This window comes from Mus caroli, unplaced genomic scaffold (assembly GCF_978045245.1).
Source record: "Mus caroli unplaced genomic scaffold, Mus_caroli_1 scaffold_12, whole genome shotgun sequence".
NCBI lineage: Eukaryota > Metazoa > Chordata > Mammalia > Rodentia > Muridae > Mus > Mus caroli.
Window position 1 is genome coordinate 29,926,498 of NW_028227267.1, and position 18,330 is coordinate 29,944,827.

At 42.2% G+C, this 18,330-nt stretch overlaps 1 protein-coding gene across 6 annotated transcripts in view; it reads right to left on the reverse strand.

Annotated features, from left to right (window-relative positions):
• Nucleotides 1–17,934, reverse strand: part of Ccser2 (coiled-coil serine rich protein 2) — a 96,244-nt gene extending 78,310 nt beyond the window's left edge. For 4 of the 6 annotated variants that reach the window (XM_029469325.2, XM_021181387.2, XM_029469327.2 and 1 more), the window contains exon 1: nt 17,708–17,934. The gene's annotated coding sequence lies outside the window, so the exon portion shown is untranslated. Of the gene's footprint in view, nt 1–15,488; nt 16,284–17,707 lie in introns of those variants that run through there. The other 2 variants (XM_021181385.3, XM_029469324.2) reach the window with 2 other exon arrangements.
• Between the last annotated feature and the right edge of the window lie 396 nt (nt 17,935–18,330).

Sequence of the window (18,330 nt, forward strand, 5' to 3'; positions counted from 1 at the left end):
ACTAGAACATATGAAAAAGGAATCATAACAGTAAAGACAAATGTTTCAGTGAGATATGTGTAGACACCATTAAGAATGCATTTCTATGTAGTCACTCAACCAAGACAGCCTGGGAGCACTACACTGCATTGCAAAGTTCAGAAGTCTTTCTCATGCGCATCACAACCAGGCAGAGTACTTCCTAAGAACGTGGGGGGTGGAGGGGATGGGGGTGGGGCTCTGCTCTACTGCAGACATCACTGCAGAGCTGACTGACCATACTATTCAAAGTACAACTAATTTCTATTCTACCAAAACTCTCTCTCTTTTTTTGTTTTTTGTGTTGTTTTGGTTTTTTTTTTGTTTTGTTTTGTTTTTTCGAGACAGGGTTTCTCTGTATAGCCCTGGCTGTCCTGGAACTCACTTTGTAGACCAGGCTGGCCTTGAACTCAGAAATCCGCCTGCCTCTGCCTCCGGAGTGCTGAGATTAAAAGCATGCACCACCACGCCCAGCTTTTACACTTTTTTTTTCAAAACTCTCTTTTCTTTCCAATGTAACCCCTTTAAACATACTGAGCACAGTAATACCTAAACACACACAACATGAAATATTTTATATAACTTTCTATGAAACTTTTTCCTCTCAAGTATTCCTAGAAACATAAAGACATAAAGACATAAAGAAACATAAAGACATAAAGACAACAACCCACAAACTTCTCCAGCTAACTTGAGGTGACACTGCCACCTAATGGTCACTACAAAGAAGTGAATGCCTTGCTGCCTTATCCCCCCTTCTATTCCTCAACCAACCTCCAGGATTCAGCTGCTTTAACCTCAAAAGGTTACACACTCTTAAAAAACTGATCTACCGTCAATCTCGTGAATAATTCCATCCCACACAGTACTTTTTCCAGCATCACCCACAGAATCTCATAAGACAATATAAATGTTCTATATCTGTTCTATTCACCCATAACCTTGCCAGTACAGCAGGTGCCAGCTAGATGTGGTTATAACAGTGCAGTAAGCCATACAAAATGAGAACTTGTGAACTGTGTTAAAATAATATGCCTCACTGCTGTTGTCCTTGGTTGTTCCCCCAGAGGTAGAAAGTACATCCCTATTGGTAAAGACTCCACGCCCTTCAGACACAGAACCCAGAGGACCCAAACTGGATCTGACCTGGAAGTCCCCTCCCTGAGGACTAAATTTCATAGTCCCAGAAAGCACACTGAAGACTTCCAAAGGAGGGAAGCAACCAGTAGTCCTACCCAAGTGTGAAGTACTCCAGACTCCGCTGGGTAACGGCAGTCAGTCAAGCTCACACACACGGGTCCTTGACACATTTACTATACACACACACAAACACACACACCTCACATACCACATCACACACAACATACCACACACACACACACACCACATACACAACACACACACACACACATACCACATACTGCATCACACACACACACACCACATACTCAACACTTTTTCAGAATAGTAAACAGACAAACTACACTGGCCAAAGAGGCCATGAGTCTTGGAAGAAGACCTAGTAACGCCACTTGTTTAAACAATATAATTGCTTACTGCATTCTAAATACTTATCTTTGTAACTAAGGGAAGTGTAGAGCTGATGCTCATCGAGGAAGTTTCTTTTTCCATTACAGGAAGCCACAACTAGTCAGAATATAAGCAAAAACTGAGCAACTGATACATCTTCAACACAACTCCTTCAACTACGGTTCAGGGTACAGCTAGAAAGAGGAGGCAGAGGGGTTGTAAGAATCAGGAGCCCAGGAAATCTGTTCTAACTATGTGCTTTCTAACTATGACAGGAAAGCGAAGCTACACTCACGTAAGCTCAACAACATGGCTGCCTGAGGAGCACCTGCGACAACTCCCACAGTTAACATCCCGATGCAGAAGTGGACCTGTTCATGGTGCCGGGGTGACTGAAGAGCTATATGCTGAGAGGGGAAGCATCAGCTTTCCCCAGGAACAACACCCAAGATTGTTTGCCCAATACCAAGGGGTCAACCCTAGAAACAAATTATCTAGAACACTGAACAGCTCAGCACGGTGCAGTTATACGCTGATTTGTTTATAGGTGTATGCAACAACAATGAGTAAAAGCAAAGGCTTAAGTTGGGGACGGGGGCTGGGCGCGGGAGGGGTAGAGGGAAAAGGAGGGATAAATAATGTAATTATATCTTAGAGTAAACAGGAATCCGCATGCACAACACAATACATTGTACAATGTTACGCTGAGTACTCTGTCCACATCCGTGTCAACTCTCCCAGCTCTTACAGATATCTCAAGTTTAAAGAATACAATGTATGAACAGTGTGTCAAAATTCTCAAACACAACCACCAGTCCTTCCAACATCAACCTCATTTCCTAGGATAGAACCTTACCATTCTTCTAAAAACTGCACTTATCACTACCATTGTACGTGTGTATGCACGCTATAGAGGGGCACGTGCCACAGTGCAGGAAGTGGGGAGCTCAGGAGTGGGTTCTCTCCTTTCACTTCCCAGGTTCTGTTATCTCACCTGTCCAAACCCACCATCACTAACCAGTGTTCTAGCACAAGCCAGCCTTAATTCCTTGCTTCCCTTTTGCTCTCTTTGATCCATTCTTTCTGTTTTTCCAGAACTACTGGTTAAAATTATAGCATGCTGGTCTTAAAGTCTCCCTGTGGTTCTCCAAAATGCCTCCCCACAGCGCTAAGAGCAACTGGTATTAGCTAGGCACTTGTATGTCAGGTCTTTGTATCTCACACTCCTGCAAGGCTGATAATTTGAGTACTCAGATTTAAGTGAACTGACCCCTGAGGAAGCATCATCCTCCATCTGGACACAGAGATGATTAGTGACGGCAGCTGGGATGATAAAGGCAATCTGGGCCTGGTGACACAGCCTATCTCCTAGCAACGAGGAGACTAAGACAGGAGCACCACAGGTTCAAGGCCAGGCTCAACTATGTAGGGAGTTCAAGGCCAGATGAAGCTACTTAGCCAGATGCTGCCCCAAAATAAAAATATAAAACAGGCTAAGAATATAGCTTAGTAATAAGGTAACTTGCCTAGGATGACACCTGAGTTCAATCTCCAGTGTGTACACACCACATACATATGTACACTACACACCACACACACACACCACATCACATACAACATTACACACACACCACATACATACCACACACTCACACACACACCACATACCGCATCACACACTACATACATACCACATACACACACACACACACCACCACATACAACATTACACACACACCACACACTCACACACACACCACATACTGCATCACACACACTACATACATACCACATACACAACACACACACATACACACATACTCCAACTCCCTTCATATTTTAACTTTGTTATTCTTTTTCCATTATTCCCTACCTAGCCTTTAGGAACTCTGATCACACTGTGCCCTTCCAAGGTTCTTTTCCAAAGCACACAGTATACTACTCAGTTGGCTGAAAATGACACTCAACTGTGGTAGTCCTGAAATTTTTTTCTGAAGCCTTCTCCATTTCTCTCCTGTTCATTGAGAAGGCCCTAGGTAGACTGATAAAATCCCAAATACACCCGACCTGTGAGTTCAAACTGACATACTACAAACTATGCACAGATTTTCCAAGGAAATATCCAAGTAAGAATCTACTGGCAGCCATGTGACCACCTAAATTCGTCAGAAAATGAATAAGGGTCAGAAAGCAACAGCTAATTTAAAAAAAAAAAAAAAAAAAAAAAAAACCTTTGCAAAATGTTCACAAACTATGCATTCCATTATTCTGCAGTGAGTGCTAAGTCATTACAAATACAAGGAACTCAAAGCTTTTGACCTTTTGTTTTTGAGGCAGGTTCTCCCAATAGAGTTCAGCCTTGAATCCTTCTACCTCAGCCCCCAAAGTGCTGGGATTACAATGTGTGCCACCATGCCAAGCAACCCTTAACTTTAAAATCAGACAAATTCTATCTAAGACTTATTGTTGGCCATCAAAGGAAAGTTTCCAGAAACTAAAGAGCTTTTCTATACCTACACCCAGATTCCTAGAGGACTTCTTCAAACAGTTCAGAACTACCCTTAAGAGTGATGCGGAGTTACAATAATGACTTTACTACCTCTTGTGTAGGTTCCAGGAACATGTAAGGAGATTTTTCCCGTTACTAACTGACAGCTAAACAGCTGCTCCTCAAAGTACTACTCAAGAATTAGCTTAAAATTCTCCACACTAAAGCTCATGTGCTGTCTGTCTCACAATCTTCCTTTGGTTGAGGCACCTGGAGCCATTAGGGCACTAAGGATCAAGTTCTTACTTGCAAACTTCTTTTTTTTTTAATTTTTAATATTTTTATTACATATTTTCCTCAATTACATTTCCAATGCTATCCCAAAAGTCCCCCATAGCGCCCCCCACTTCCCTACCCACCCATTCCCATTCTTTTGGCCCTGGCATTCCCCTATATTGGGGCATATAAAGTTTGCAAGTCCAATGGGCCTCTCTTTCCAGTGATGGCCGACTAGGCCATCTTTCGATACATATGCAGCTAGAGACAAGAGCTCCGGGGTACTGGTTAGTTCATCATGTTGTTCCACCTATAGGGTTGCAGATCCCTTTAGCTCCTTGGGTACTTTCTCTAGCTTCTCCATTGGGAGCCCTGTGATACATCCAATAGCTGACTGTGAACATCCACTCCTGTGTTTGCTAGGCCCCGGCATCGTCTCACAAGAGACAGCTATATTTGGGTCCTTTCAGCAAAATCTTGCTAGTGTATGCAATGGTGTCAGCATTTAGAAGCTGATTATGGGATGGATCCCTGGATACAGCAGTCTCTAAATGGTCCATCCTTTCATCACAGCTACGAACTTTGTCTCTGACTTGCAAACTTCTAAACACAGTTTCCATTCCACTAGAAATCGTGCCTGCTGGGGCTGGAGATATGGCTTAGTAATTAAGAGCACTTACTGCTTCTACAATGGACCAAAGTTCAGTATTCCAGAAGCTACATCAGGCAGCTCACAGCCTCCCACAACTCCAGCTCCAAGGGGTCTAATGCCCTCCGGCCTCTAAGAGCACCTGTGTACACATGGTGCACATGGGCTCACTAAGGCACATAAGTAAACACATGAAATTAAAAAGAAATGCACAGCCAGGCATGGTAGCGCACGCCTTTAATCCCAGCACTCCGGGAGGCAGAGGCAGGCGGATTTCTGAGTTCAAGGCCAGCCTGGTCTACAAAGTGAGTTCCAGGACAGCCAGGGCTACACAGAGAAACCTGTGTCGAAAACCAAAAAACAAAAAACAAAACAAACAAAAAAAACAAAACAAAACAAAAAAACAACAAAAGAAATGAATATGTTTGTAAACCTGTTAAGATTGTTTCCAAAAATTCTCCCAACCAGAAAACAATTTCCACGCTTTTTCCTAATAATCTTAGCAAATAGTATTCCCTGAAATCAAATTTCTGGGAAAAAGGATATATATATATATATATATATATATATATATATATATATATATATATATATATAAAACAATGTATCTAATGGAGATATTGGGAAAGTAACCTTTAGTAGATTGAGAAGAATTATTCTATGGTTCAATTACTATTCTAGGGAGGTCAACACAAAAATACTATGTTTTTGTGCTCTTCTATAACCAGTACGTGTTTCCTAAACACAAATTATATAGAAAATCAGAGACTAAGCAGATTTACTCTGAAGGGGCATTTTATGATAGTCTCTTCAGACAGACAGTCCAAGGAAATGGAGAAAGAACAGATCCATCAAGACTTGACAGCTAATAACAAACAAGAGACAAGAGAACAGAATCCCAGGAATGATGAAGTCACTACATCAAGCTTAACCAAGAAAACTGAATACAGAACTCAAGGCCAGTGAGAGCAAATGCAGAGGAAGGAGACTCGCTGACACCTCTGAAGCCAAGGAATGAGAGGGTGTCGAGGACGCAAAGGCTCACAGTGAGTTTAAGAAAGCAAAAGTGAGACTGTTGGCAGGGGGGAAAGATGATTCAAACAAGAATGGCAGAAAGAAAAAAAGTGTGGCATGCATTTGGAGGAGAATGTAAAAGCTTTACTAGCTAGAAGATTTACGAACCAGAACACAGTGGAGTCTGAGTTAAAAACTTTGCTGTCCAGGTTTTGATGTTTGGGGGTCTTTATTCTGTAAACAGAGGGAGAAGGCATATAGATTTCCCGCCCCCCCCCCAAGAAAAATACTCTGAAAATAAATTATCTGATAAACTGGATGACAAGATAGTTAAGGCCAAAGCTTTTAAAAGAGGACTTAAAATCGTGTAAAAATAGTAATAAAGATGTAAAAGTAGCTGGTAGCAAAAGAAGTAAAACCTAAAAAATATATGAGAAAGATATTCACTATCCCACGATGCCTGCAATATTATAGTATAATGAAAAATACAAATCTGTGCTCTCCCCTGGTCTTCTTGGCAGACAGCTACTAAAAACCCTAGAATCTCCAGGGTACTTCCTTTGTTGCTAATGGGAGTCTGTGCCCTTATATAACCTTAGGGCAGGGGCAGGACTAGAAAGGTGGAGTTTTAGCTCTATGCCTAGACTTCCAGAGAGGGAAACAGGGCTGAAGGTCAAGCTGATCGCTAACGGCTAACAGTGTAATCAACTGTCCCCACATTATGACACCTCCATAAAGACACAAAGAACAGTGTTCAGCAAATGTCTGGAGTGGTGGACATGAAGAGCTACCTAAAGGGAGATCCGCCCCAAAAGAGCAGGAGCTCCCTATGTGCCTGCCCTAGTCCTGTGGCTAGCCATCTACACCTTTTATAATGGCCATTGTAGTATCTATGAGCAAATTGAACTCCAGGAGAGAGTCAGGTAAAACCCGATTTACATGACATGTCAGTCACAAGCACAAGCCACAAACGGGGGCTGAAATAGAAGGGAACTCCTGGAAGGTTAAAGCTTTATCTGATGGGAGCTGATGCTGTCCTAGGAAGGCACAGTCTGACTTGGGTAAACTGTCAAAGGTTGTGTTAGGTAGTATGTGGCAAACACACTTGGCTGCTTCCTGTCTTCCCAGAGTGCCCCAGATGCTCTACCACTAATGCAGTCACTATATCCACACATGATATCACAATCACCTGCAGACTGACCTTCTCTTCCTCAGCCTCTTTCTCCTAGAGAGCAAGAAAATGTCTTGCGAATTCTAATGGAATTGTCAGACCACAGAGAACTCTAAGTGGCCTATGAGATGGTGACAAGAACTAATGAAGCTCTTAGTGGGTAGATCACATTTAAGGAATGAGTTGTTTGGTTTGGGTTTTGGGCTTTTTTTTTAATGAGTTTTAAGACAGGCTGACTTTCAGAATGGAGGATGACTAAGGGCAATATCCTTGGAAATATAAGGGAGAAGATAATGAGAACGGCAGGCGAATCCCAAACACAAATAGATTTGCCATATATAGTAAAATTGCCACTAACTCTTACATTGGCTGACAAGAACATTTAAATATCCAATTAGTGCTCTACAGTTCTTTCTGGGTGGCTGTCTTTAAGAAAGCCATTTGAGCAGAGGTGGATGCGCATGTAGAAGTACTTTCTGTGCAAGTCTGACCGCCTCAATTCCATCTCTAGAACCCAGAGCAGAGGGGAGAATCCATTTTCAGAAGTTGTCCTCTCATGCCTACACTCATAACTAGATCAATATTGATATTTTACTTAGTCATTCAATGAACAAAAATCCAGAGTATCTATGACCTGGAACTGTAAGCTAACAGGGAGCAGTCAGGAAAGCGAACTTTCCTGGAAGTGACACCTCTGACTCCAGACGGTGTAATCAAGGTTAACATGAACTACACTGTGAGATCATAGTGTCTCAAACAACAACACAGAGAAAGATGAAGCAACTGAAGGAGGTACTATGATGCTGAAGGATAGCTTAGAAAATGAGGAATAGCATGTGCAAAAGAATGTGTATTTCCAATGTCTCAGTTCCCTAGAGCCACAACAGACAGTAAGAAAAGGAGCTCAGAGAGGTTCTTCTGAATTTTCCTTGTAAGACTGAAATGGAAAGCATCGGGGAAACAGGAGAATCCACAGGGAAATGGGGTCGGCACAAAGTGAAGACAAGGCATAAAAGAATGAAAAGTCGCTTCCGAGGACAAGGAGCCAGAGATGACAACGGACAGGACCTGCTCAGATTCAGAAATTCTAAAGTCAAGAACAAAACTGCTAAAACTATTGTTAGTAAATATGAGGCTATTATGCTGATTCCCTAAGAATTTCCTAAAATGTGGTCAACCTCTGTATAAACCTGCAATTCTGAACTGGTGAGAATGCATCAACCTCCACTAGGGAATAATGAAAGGACTCGGTTACTCTACCCTCTCTCAGCCAGCCACGACCCTTATCTATGAAAAAAAGGAAGGAAGAAAATACACATGGGCTTATGTTAGAGTGTGGATGCAAACTGTTCCTCACAGGGTCATGTATTTGGTCATTTGGTCCTTCTAGTAGTGCAATCTTGAAAGAGAAAAGGAACATTGGTTCAGTTCTCAGCCCTCTGGCTAAGATCAAGAGTACTAATGACAGAAATGCCCCTTGCATTGTTTTCCCTTTTTTTTGGATCATTTCATTAACTGTATATAATTTAAGTGTATAAGCAAATATACTATAAAATACCTGTATTTTAAAATAACAACTGCTTGATTCCACATGCCTCCACAGCTACTTTTCCAAGTTCACTGATTAACTATTTGAAAATACTATTTACCCCACGGTCTCCAATTCTTCTTTGCCACCTCTCCATGTAATCCAAATTAAGTTTTACCTCCACCACTTCCCCAGAAACCTATCAGTTAGACCTAACAATCAACAATTGGGCCTCAATCTAACATAATAAACCACTCCGTCTTCACTTATAAAACATTTCATTTGAATTCATGGACACCACTTTCTTACTTTTTTTTTTTTTTTTAATCTTTCACTGAGTTTTTGAGACAGGTTTTCTCTAGCTGTCCTGGAACCACTTATTTTCTGCCTCTCTCTCCCTCTCCCTCTGCCCCCCCCCCCGTGTGTGTGTGTGTGTGTGTGTGTGTGTGTGTGTGTGTGTGTTTGAGAGAGAGAGAGAGAGAGAGAGAGAGAGAGAGAGAGAGAGAGAGAGCCTGAGCGCACATCTGTCTGTCTGCCTCTATTTCTCTGCATTCTAAGATCTCAAAGAACATCCCTGGACTTCTCCAGCCAATCACTCCCAAACTCTATTACTCAGTTCTCTGAGCATTAAGTGCTGACTGCCAATCCCTGGAAATTTGCATCTTTATCCCAGACCTCTACAGTGAATTGCAGACTCAAGTACACCCAGATACCTACAGTGTCTTCACAGCTAACTTAGCACATCCAAGATTAAAGTCATAAATTATTTTCCCCTTAAGAGCTGCTTCTTATGCAGTCTTACTGATCAGTGTAAACTCTACCTGAGTTTTTCAGGCCACATCCAATCCATCATCAAATTGCTGTCTCTGTATTAAAAAATGTATGCAGAATTTGTAATATTTCTCCCAACTCCTGTCTAAAATCAATGCCATCACTAACCAGATTTACTGTTGCAGCTAAATGATAGCATTCTTCCCTTATGCTGACATTCTCTACTTAGCAGCAAAGAGAATCATTTAAAAAAAATCGAAGTTAAGGCTGTCACTCAGTGGTGGAGACCTTGATTTGCAACTGGGAGGGCAAATAAACAAGCAAACAAGTTGAAATTCTACATTGTCTTTGCACTTTTAGAGTCTAGACAACCAGAGATGGTCTGACTCCCTCCACCCGGTCCACCTATCAGACATCACTGTCTGCCAATAGTTCCTGCCAATGCCTCACTGACATACTCAGCACTCTGAAAAGAGACCAGGCATACCCAGCAGAGGCATCCTGTTCCATGGTTATCAAATGTTTCTCTCCACTGGATGGGAAGGTGTCTGGGTCAATAAAGCATGAGGACCTGAATTCAGATCCACACCACCCACATAAGAAGTTAGGCATAATGGCATGCATCTGTAATGCTAGTGCTGGGCAGGGGCAAACAACATCCCTGGAGCTCACTGGCCAATTAGTCGTGCTGAGCTGATGAGTTTCAGGTTCAATGAGAGGCCCTGCCTCAAAAACAAGGTGGAAATCAACTAAGGAAGATACTCAACACCTAACTCTGGCCTCCACACACAAATATGCACACAAACATGCACACACATGCAAATAAGCACATGGCATAACACACTAAACACTGTTAATTATAAAAAGCATTCTCTTTTCCGGAGTCCACAGAGACCACACTTTTGCTTGCCTAACCATCTTGCGGGGTTAGCAGCTCCCCACCCATGTTCTTCCCAACTCATTCTGCTTCCTCCACAAGACTGTAACAGTTGAGATACTACATACTCATTTCTTTCTATATCCCCTCCTTGTATGTAAGCTCCAAAAAGGCATATAAATTGTTTAGTTCACTGTCCTATGCCAAGTAAGTGCTCAACCATCTTAAATGGATTGATGACTGCATCTATTCAGACTTGGTCTATTCTTAAAGCAAAGACTGAAAAAATCAGCAATGTAAAAGCTCTCAAATCCCAGAGAAGCACAACTGCAAGATAGGCCACACAGTCAAGTACCTAACTCTAGATAATGCCAAAAAAAAAAAAAAAGGGGGTTGACAAGTCCAGACTCTGATGAAACAGAAAGTAGGGAGGACAAAGAAAAAGGCCTTTCTGCCTCTCCATCCCTTGAAAAGAAATACCACCTGATTGTTTCCCGTAAGCTGCCCTACCAACAACTCTGTCCAAAATAACACCAACGCCATTCTCCACACTTAAGGGCTGTTATGAAGAGTTCTTGCCTTTCTCAGCTGTGGTCTTCTGAGGAAACTGTAACTCCCAACCCTAACACTGGCTGCCAAGACATAATGGTCTGAGAAAGCTCTCAAATTTCCACAAAGCACTCAGGCTGCAACCAAATATCATTAATATGATGACAAGAACTAGTCAAAGAACCTTTTGATGCTGCCTCTTTGTTGTCCCTAGTGTATACTAGCAGCTCACTCATCAGAGATCACATCTTAGTGTGGGGAGGTGGCTAGGCAGGCAACCCAAAACCGTAGGATAGGAGATTGTTCCTAATGCATTTGAACAGGTGAAGAATAATAAGAAATAGAAAACATCTGGTAGCACAGGATGTCACCTGGCCTTTCCATACCTAACATAAAAACAGAAGCTATGGACCACCAAGCTTCTGCTTCACCAAGCAAAACGCAGAGGCAAGGGGATCTCTTTAAGTTGTAGGCCAGCCAGAGCTACATAGTAAAACTTCTACTCAAAAAAAAAAAAAAAAAAAAAAAAAAGATTCTTGATTGATTATAATAATCAGTCCCATTTTAAGGGCAAGAATCCCAAAACTGGGCCACTCATATTCAAATTAAGCTACCAATCAAAAAGAAAATTAGGAAAAAAGTTCTCATGGATGTAGCCTTTAAGAACCCTCTATCTCCTCATAGCTCACGGCCTCAACTTAAGCAATCAAAAACCTCTAAAACCAAAGATTCACCCTGAAACAAAGTCAACTAACTCACTAGACAAGAGCAACTCAAGGACTACTCATATTTTCTGCCTGTTCAGTTTATTCATAAAGAAAGGAACATTCTGATTGGCTGCTCTCTCGGTAGGCTGAGTCACACCCCAGCGCTGGCAACCTAGCAATCAGAAGTTACAAACCAAGAGACAGGAAGCTACAGACTGCTGAGAAAATAATGGGGGTGGGAAGGTTGTCAGTAACTAACAGAAACTGTCACATGAGGGCACATCAACCAGAAGTAACTATGGCCTGGAATGGCATTCCAAGTACAGAATGTTATATGTCCTTGGGCTCTCTCACTTATTCTTTCTTAAATCTCCTATAGGTATCATATCCCAGGGCTTGCTTTCTTGGTCACTCCTTTGAACTGGGTGATTTCTTATTTCCCAGAAGTCGCTTCCCTTCTTCCAGTGGCATGTTATCCAGTACTCACTCATACTTTGTACTCAGCCCTTATCACTGACAAGCACACAACTGGATTGGAATTAGATGTGTCACAAAATTAGGTACAATATATCACAGAGCAGTAGGAAAAAAAGAATGTGTGTGTGTGTGTGTATAAAAAATATTTCAATCTCAGCTCTTTCTAAATTGCCAGTCCACATTCTCATCCTCTTACAAAGAGTTACTCAGTCTTTTATCTTTCAAGAACTATGTTCAATCTACATTTCCAACTCAGGGTCCAGACTTAACTTCACATGATTTCTATTACCTCCTATGAGAAACACAGTTTAATATATTTCTACAATGTTATATCAGCCATCTCCCCAAGAGATATCATACAGTATTTTTAAAACCAACAATCCTCAAAGATGACCCTCCAGCCATATTCAATCATACTAAGCTATTAAATGACGCAAAAAGGTAAGCAAAAACTTTTCAACTACCAGGAACTGTTGTTTTGGTTTTAAATATCTCTTTCAAATGCATAAAAGAAGTCAAATCTTTAGCTCAGCAATAAGATAATACACATTTGGAAGAGTGCCTTTTAAAGTGAAGGCAGACCAGGTTCTATCCCATAGCTTGCTAGAGACACCTATTTTACCTTCAACAGGTTCCTTTCCATCTCACCCATTAAATGATGCTACAAAAAGCCTACCTTCTAAGTTGCAGTAGTTAGAAACAATGGCATGCCAGGTATCAGTGGAGTATATCTGATAACTATTGTTTTGGGCTATCTTATCTATCTAGAATACATCACTTTCCAAAAAAGGAGCAGATAACAAGGTTTTGTTGTGTAGCTTTTTAACAATTCAAGTTAAATCAGAAATGACCTTCTGAACAAACAAAAACTTTAACAAATACACTACATTCATGAACTCTTTGGTTTGTCTAAAATGTACCACAATTTTAATATTATAGATTTATTGTTACTTTAAGCATTCAAAAATAAATGTATACCTTGATAAATATCAAAAATTATAAATCATATAAGCAAAAGCCCGTTAAAGTATTCAAGAATATTTAAAAGTGTGATGGGGGTTCTAAGTCTGAAAAGCCTGGGAACCATCCTGCTAGATACTCACAGTAATGCTTTTGCCCAGAATTCATCTTTCAAAAGCAAGCACCAACCAGAAATATGGTTCATGCCTACAATCCCTGCTCAAGGGGGATCTCAGATAAGACTTCTAGGGGTACCATCATACACCTCACAATTAAAAGACAAAATTACAAAGTATTTTTTGTTGTTGTTGTTGGTTTTTGGTTTTGGGGGGTTTTTTTGTTTTCTTTTTTTTTGGTTTTTGGTTTTTTTTTTTTTGGTTTTTTTTTTTTTTTTTTTTTGGTTTTTTGAGACAGGGTTTCTCGGTATTGTCCTGGCTGTCCTGAAACTCACTCTATAGACCAGGCTGGCCTCAAACTCAGAAATCTGCCTGCCTCTGCCTCCCAAGTGCTGGGATTAAAGGCCTGTGCCACCACATCCGGCACAAAGTGTTTTTAAAAGTCAATTATTCTATAAAATTTTCAAAAGCTACCAAGTGTTCAGTACTAAAAACTAAGTGAGGCCTATAATTCATGGAAGGTAGAATAGGAAGGACCAGGATTCAAAGTCGGACACGGTTTCAGGAAACTCTGTCTCAGTAACTAAATATAAAAAGTAACAAAAATAATATTTGGAGTGTTAATGCTAATAAAAATTAGTAAAACTATTTCAGTGACTTTGTGGGTAAATGACAACCCATCCACAGAGAGGAGAGAATAAAACTGGGATAAAACCTTCAAGTGTCTTTTTAACTGTGAGACAGAAAGACCTCTTATCCTCATTGTTGAAAAGACTAACTCAAAACAAAAGGCAATGAAAATATGACAAAATATTCAACTAAAATTCTGCTGGGAGAAGTGCAGATCTTTTTAAAGTAAAGCTAGCAAGAGCTTTTGAAACAGATAAAACCTTCATACCCTCTGATGCTGTAATTCCTCCCAAGGGCCTTTAGCCTCAGGAAGGAAAAAACAAAGATGACTATGTGGCCATATGTGAACTGCAGAGTCCTGACAGGACAGGGAGTAGCATTTTAGTAAGGCCATCTAAGTCACCTAAATAGACTAACTGCACTGCTTACAAAACAATAACCAAGGCACTTGTCCCCTTAGAAGTAAGGAACTATTTCCTGTAACACAGCATAATTAACCCAATGGTATAAAAATTAGCAAAAAGAAAACCCATCGAATATTAAAGCCCAGATTAAAGGTTGCATTTACACACCAATCAGTGGCATAAAATTATTTGAAATTGATAAGAAACAAGGAATTGTTTATTGTCTTCTAGAACTAGTGAGGCCTACTACACTATGCGAGTAGTTGAAAACTGATGTGCAAGATGCATAAATCTACAACTATCAACTTTTGTCCCTAAAAACCTATCACAGGAGTACTCAGAGCAGCTGTTTTCACAACAGGCAAACCATACGTGTAATTCTAGCCATGCTATTAACCAGCTGTAACCCAGTTATACCAAAATCTCACTTTACCACCAGAAGGAACTGTGCAGTCTCCATATGGCAACCAGAGGCTCCCAATACCAACATATAAGCAAGCTCCAGTCAAGAGTGGTAAAGGTCCAGTTTCTCCCATTTTCCCAAATAAGGTATCATGTTTCCCAGCCACTCAAGGGCTCTAGGTCCCTAGGAGTGGTGGCAGCTAGCGAGGAGGAAAGCACAAATGGACTGCTCTCTGGAACAGTGAGAAGCAAGCAAACAAGAGGTCAGGAACTGTGACACAGAGGTTAGATGGAGACAGAGACAAGCTACTTGCTTTTTCAGGCTTTAGTTATTCAAAGCTATTTTAGCAGTAAACCAAATGATCTGCTAAATCATTCCAATTTACTATCTACCAATATAGCCCTTCTATAATAAATATCCATTTCTCTCGTACTGAACCAAGATGGTAAACCCTTTATTAAAAATTAGAAGCTAGGCACTGATGGCTCCTTTCTGTAACCCTGACACTCGGAAGGCTAGGGGGTAGGGTGGGGCTGCAGAGATATGAGCTTAGACTGAGCTAAGCAACCCATTGAGTTCTGGGGTAGCCTGGGTTACAGTGAGACTCTCAAGGTACTTGTTTGTCATCAAGCCTATCGCCCACACCCACATGCTGGCAAAAGGGAATGCATTCCCACAGCTGACCTACTCACACAGGTCCTAATGCACACACTGAGCACAGGAGCATGAGCACGAGCACACTCACAAAATAGATGAATGCAATTTAAAAAAAGAAACGTATTTAGAATTAGGATAGAGGGGAGTAAAAGAAAACTACAAAGATAGCCAAAGGATGCCCATGTTCCCAGACCTGTCCCTTTCTAGTCATAACTGTGGGCAAGCCGCTGCACCTCAAAATAAAGTTCTAGACTAACCCTTACTTGCCATGGCCTTCATTCCTCCATCTTCAAGTAGAATGACTTTTTTCCTCTCATAACCAGGATGTCATTCCAAACAGTATCAGTTCTTATTTCATCCTTAAACAAATAAAAGTAGTAATGTTGGAGGTGGAGAGATGGCTCAGCAGTTAATCGCACTGGCTGCTCTTTCAAAGGACCCCAGTTCAATTCCCAGCAACCACACGTCATCTTACAACTGTCTGTAACTCTGGTTCCCAGAGATCTGACACCCACACACAGAAAAGCAGGTAAAACACCAGTACATATAATTTCTCTAAAAATCATTTTTTAAAATACTGATTTTTTTCTTCCAATTTTTCTGGTACTAAAAGATAATCCAAACATATTTAGCTTATCTTAAATCTGCATTCAAGCCTGGACCCTTTCCTCAAAATGCACTGAGTAAATAGATTTTAGCAGTATGTGCTGTAGCAGCAAACATTAAAAAGAAACTTAAAAGCCTGGGGAAGACATATATAAGCAAATCGTTAACTCCTAATTGATGAACTGCTCAGTGCAGCGTGGCCTGGTGCTGCTGGATCAGTGAAAACAAGAGATGAAATGCCCAGACAAGACTCAAGCTCAATACTCTAGCGGGGATGCAAGATGTTAACTAGGAAGACAATTCTGGACCCAGGAAACAAAGGAAGGTGCCATCTTCTGTGAACTGCAAACAGTCCCATGGAGAGGACATGTGTAACTGTAGACGAAAGGAGAATGCAGACAAACACCAGAAACTGGAAAAGACTGAAGGAATTCTAACCATGAAATTAAAATTCTCTTCTTCCCCCACATAGTAAAAGCAATATGGCAACAAGCAAAAAAATTCTACCTGAGGGAAGGTAGAATAAAAAAGTTCCTGCTCGAAGGGCAGCTTCTGGCTTTCTTGTTATGACGTATTAAAGAAACAGGACAAATTACAGGTTAAGGGTTGTAAGTATTTTTAACCTAGAGACTGAGGTCAGTGTTGCTGAGAACAAGGAAGAAAACCACCATATAAGAGAAGAGCAATGCACTCTAACAAATTAACAGAGACAAACATTAATAAAGTCTGGAAAGAAGACTGACTTCATCCAATGCAAACCCTTCATCAACGTTTACATCCCTCACCAATTATACATTATACATTTTAACGCATACTTTATACTTATCCTTCACATTAAATTTGATTCAAGTTTTTTAATCTAAATGATGATACTTTAATCAACTGTCTAAATACATATGTCCCACTAATACTTAATGTTCTTGACCCCCCCCTCCAAAAAAAAGCTTTTTCAAGCGGCTACTCTGAAAAAAAAAAAGTAAATGCTTATTCTCATTCATAACCGTCCTCCCCCATCTTGGGTTTTTTGAGACAAGGTCTAGGTAGTTTTTGCTATTCTGAAGCTTGCTATGTAGACTAGGTTAGCCTGGAACTCACAGAAATCCACCTGCCTCTGCTTCCTGAATGCCAGGATAAAGGCGTGAGCCACCTGGTTTTTCTCTCTCCTTAAGTGAAACAGGGCATTCCAATCTTGGACAGCGAAGAGTCTGTGCACTAGTCATTTCCATGGCTAAGGCCTATTTTATGATCAGCAAACCTAATTGGCTAGGTAGCCAGCAAAGATGAATTTGCAATTACTGAAATTCAAAATCAGGCTTTATGAGCAACGACCACCTCAAATGGATTCCCCCCTCCCTTTACTTTGTCAAGAAAGTGGGTACATTAAAAAAAAATGTATGAAAATAGACGTCCAAAAGAGGGAGAGGAGGGGCGTAAAGCACCTGAACCTACAGACGCCCCGTAATCCACCAAAGTTCTCAAGACGTGTTTTAGGGCGTGTCTTTGTTTTGACTCAGTGATTTAAAAAAAAAAAAAAAAAATCCCACTCATTCCGGGCTCTCAGGTACTTTCCCTTACCAACGCGAGCATCCAGGCTTTGAAATCCCAGGGCACCTCTGCCTCGCCCTGATTTCCCGGTGCAGGAAGGCTGCAGCCGGGGCATCCCGCGGCCCCTTCCCGTCACAGCACTACCGAGCAGGGGCATCCGGCCTGCCCGCTGCACAGCAGGCGGCTCGGGAGAGGGGGCGGGGGCTCCGAGGGTCGTCCCAGAGCGCTGCTGGCCAAGGACACCGGGCCCTCCGTCCGCCCGCGCTGCGCCCCGGAGCCAGGCAGCCTCGGGTGCCCCGAGACCCCGGCCCTGACCCTCCCCGGCTCTCACCGTGCGGAGGTCGCGTTGCCTCCTCGGCCGCGGCCCGGCTGCCGGTCGCCCAGCGACCTGCCCGCCCGAGGATGGGAGAGAGGCGAGGGGCAGTCCCGTCACATCCCGGTCTGTCCAGCCGCCTGCCCCGCAGAAGCCAGCATCGCCTCCTCGGCCTGCGGGAGCGCCGGACTTCACGGACGCCGCGCCCCCTCCCTTGGCCGGCACCCTCCTGGACTCCGCCCTCCAGGGCCCTCGCACTACGCGTGCGCGGCCCCGCCTCCCGGACTGTCCTTGCGCAGGCGCGAGTCTCACTGGGCTAGACCCCGCCTCCGGGCCCGCCCCAACCTCGCGCCAGCCGTTCGCAGGCTCCGCCCTGATCCACTGACCTTGCCTCTTTACTCCCTGACTCAGGTCTTTTCCAGCCATGAACCTTTTTCATTCCAGTCTGTTGGCTGGATTCAAATGTGCAGCTTGACCACAACCAAACCTGTCAGCTCCGGCTCCAGTCTAACAGGAGTGATCTGAACACTGGAGCAAGCATGACTTCCCACTCTACGTCTTGTTTTGGCCTGACTGTGGCTGGCTATGCCTCAGCCGTGCATACTGAATCTGAGCGGAGATTGAGATAAAACACTGAGAGT